Below are 3864 nucleotides of genomic sequence, written 5' to 3'. Positions count from 1 at the left end.
GAATGTCTTCTTTGGTGAAATGTCTGTTCATATCCTGTGCCCATTTTTCTATTGGATTATTCACGTTTATCTTGTTGTGGTGAGGGCTTTATTTTTTGCTGATTTCTTCAGAGAAGTTTGAATTCCCTCCTTTATCTTATGCTACTTCTTGAAATAGTTCTGTGTCAGCTAATTTTTGGTATAGTGACTCTGTGTATTCCTTTCATTTTCTTTTGGTACTTTCTCAATCATTCAGTATTTTGCTTGCAGTATCTTTAAGTATTGCAACAAAAGGCTTGAATTTGTTCTTTAATTACTTCATTCAGAATACCAAGTGAGTTCTTCCCTTTTCTTTTTCTGACTCCAGCTCTTTGCACATTTTGTTATATAATACTTAATTTTGTTTTCACAAGTTGCCCTTTGAAATCTTCTGTTCAACCCTTTAATTTTCTGATTTCTTCCGTTTGTTTTGCCTTCTTGGAATTCTAGTACAATATTCAGAGTCTCTTCTGACATCTAACTTGGTCTTTTCTTCCTCATCTGTTTTTGTAACGGCCTTTTGCTTTCTTCATGGATGATATTCATCCCTCCCTGCAGCTCTAGGCTTTATTCAAGTTCATTTTATCTTCTTTACACAGTATTTAAGGAAAATAATTGTATATTAGTTGATATAATAGTTTTGATCAATGAAATTCAAGCATTTCAAACCATGTGATTTTTTTTAATTACACATTTTTATTTATTTGGATACAATCATTCAAATACATTGTGTTCCATGTATGCACATACAATCTTTCATTTACATTGTATCACATTGATATATATTGTCTTTCTCCCCTTACAATCATCTTATTAATGATTACATTGGTGAACTGATGGTACTTCTACCTGAATAGAGAGAGTGTAGATGTGTGGGAGGTCCCTTCTTGCCTGTAATTGCAAGAGCTGTCAGCAAGGTCGGTGGAATTTGAAGAGCTACTTTATCCCTCGTGCTGTAATATCCCTCTTTTAGATAAGCCAATTTCTGATTTATCCATCCATATCAAACTAGTACTCTGAAGGAACAAGCATATCTCATTTGCTGAAGGATCTTCTGTTCAATTTGGAAACTTTGAACATCTGTATCCACAAGAAAAGTCCAGTCCAGAGGAAGCTATCAGGTCGCAGCAATCAACACTGGCCCTCAGCAGGGATCATCGTCTCTTCATGTGGCTGTGTTCTAGGAATCTCCTCCAGCCAGTTGTTACAAGGTTCAAATGGGCATCAGCCACAAACTTAGGAGTCCATAGTTTTCCCTACATTCCAGACCTGTTGGTCACTTTACTCAGTGTTAGCCCCCACATGAGGGCAACAAGTCAATAAGCTAGGGGTCCTCATGCCTACCTGTTTCTCAAGCCAACAACACTTTTTCTCTTATGCCAACATGTGTTCATGCTAGGTGGACAGTGCCTGTTTCTTCACTGTTGTATTCCTCCTACTTTCACTCTATTCGATCCATGGCTACAAGTGCACATATGAGTGAGCATACTTGCCATCTCCCTTTAATTTCAAGTCCTGGAAATGGGATCTGGTGGGCACCAACTTTACTTGCCCCAGATGCCAAACAGCTTGTTCCAGTTTTAAAAAGTCAATCTCTTCATTCTTTCCCCCCCCACCTCTTTCATTCTTTCTGTCTTTCTTTCTTTTCCTGCTTGACTTTCTTTCAAATCTGAATCTCTTTAATCAAAAGTCCAATGAGGGTCTTCAAATCTATTCAAATGCAAATATCCTCAGAGTCCTGGAAGGGACTTAATCTTTTCCCTCACTAAACCCCATCATCCACTACCAAATTCTACTTTTAACAAGCTTATCTCCAGGGTAGAACTTTCATCTTAGTACTTCTAATTAAGTACTGGCCAAAGGTGGAATGACACATTAAATCTGCAATATCCAGTTGGCAGAATTACATGCTTTCTAAATCTATAATATCTGTGTTGATTTATTTATTTTTTTTTAGTGAGAGTTTATTTTATTTTATTTTTGTTGTTGTAGTATGATGTCGAGTCAGATCCAACTGGCACAGGAGAAAACTGCCCTTCCTTCTCCAGGGGAGCATCTAGTGGATTCGAACTGCACGCCTTAGGGATTGCAGCGCAGCTTCTTGCCAGTAGGCCACTATAGTTCCTCTATGTTGATTTATATCATACATTTTTTAAAATCCCCCTCTACTTTTTTAAAAATTTTCATATAACCACTCATATACACTATATATGGAGAATATTCTTGATATCATCCCATAGCTCATCTGGTATTCATTCATTAGTGTTCATTCGATGCTTCAAACTTGTTCTTGAAAAGATTTTTAAATTCAGGTAGGACAGACTCAAGGTCCTATTTTGGTTTTTTTGGGATTTATTTTAATTTTTTAAAATAATTTTTTTCTTTTAATTGTGATTTTAATGAACATTTACAAAAAAGGTAGCTTTTCATTCATTCACTGTTGTATTTTAATTTTCTTTAGCTTCAGTTTGAACTGCTTATGAGTAGTTGATAATCTGTTCCAGGTGGTGTGATTGATGTTGTTAATGATTTCATCTTGCTTGGATCCACACTCTTGGTAACAGCAGTCCAGAATTCAAAAGACAAGATTCATTGGGGAAAACTACTATCCAGAATCTCTCAGGGAGCTCTGGTGGTATAGTGGCAAGAAGCTGCACTGCCATCCCAGAGGTATGTGGTTCAAATCCACCAGATAGATGCTCTGCTGGAGAAGGAGGGACAATCTCCTCCTTTACCAGTCAGATCTGATTTGATGGTACACACAAATAATAATTAAAAAAAAAATCTCTCCAGAATGCTAAAGGGCAAAAATGTCAGTCTAGAGTCTAAATTGCACCTAATCCAGGCCATGGTCTTCTCAATTGCTTGTTATGCATTCTAGAGCTGAACAATGAATAAAGACAGAAGAAGAATCAGTGTTTTTTTAGTTGTGGTGCTGGAGGACTATCGAACATACCATGGACTGCCAAGAGGACAAACAGGTCTATCCTAGAGAGAGAGAAACTAGTTTGTTTCTTGGAGACAAAAGATTTTTAAATTCTATCTCACATAATTTGGGCATGTTGCTAGGAGGGACCAGTCCCTGGAGAAGGACATCATGCTTGGGAGGATTAGCACAAGAGAGGAAGCATGCTAGATGAGATGGATTGACATAGTGACAGTGGCCATGGGGTCAAGTGTGTCAGAGATGGTGAGGTCGGCTCAGGATAGGGCAAGGTTCAGAACCATTGAGTCCCTATAAGTTATAGTCAACTCAATGGTACATAACAACAACAATTACCATTAACAATCTTTCTTCACTATCCAGTATTTACTTAACTGTCTGCTCTATGAAGGTCACTGTTACAGGTGTTGAAACTCAGGAATGAATGGCCAGAGTGACAGGAGCATAATTAAGAAGTTGGAGGGTTTTATTCAAATTTAGTATCATATATTTTGTGGATATTGTTAGAAGGGGCCAGTCAGTCCTAGAAAAAAAACATTGACTAGATGGACGGTCAGTAAAAGAAAAGAACACCTTTAGCAATATGTATTGACATAGTGACTGTAACAATTGGCTCGAGTGTATCAGAAATTATGAGGATGGCATATTACGGTAGAGCAAGATTCAGATCCCTTGTTTATAGGATTGCTATGACTCGAAAACACCTAACAGCAACAAAGTAATAGTTAATTTCAGGTGATGTTGAGGTTTGTGTTGAGTTTAAGAAGAGCATATTGTGAACAAGGAGTTGGAAACAACCTAAGTGCCCATCAACAAACGAATGGCTAGAGAAGCTGTGGTATATTCGCACAATGTGAAAAGATTGAAATTAAAATAGTCCCTATAGTTCTCAGCTGAATTAA

This window comes from Elephantulus edwardii, unplaced genomic scaffold, assembly GCF_000299155.1.
Source record: "Elephantulus edwardii isolate Elephantulus edwardi_28Jun2011 unplaced genomic scaffold, EleEdw1.0 scaffold00116, whole genome shotgun sequence".
NCBI classification, from domain to species: Eukaryota; Metazoa; Chordata; class Mammalia; order Macroscelidea; family Macroscelididae; genus Elephantulus; species Elephantulus edwardii.
Note: the sequence above shows the minus strand (reverse complement) of the source record.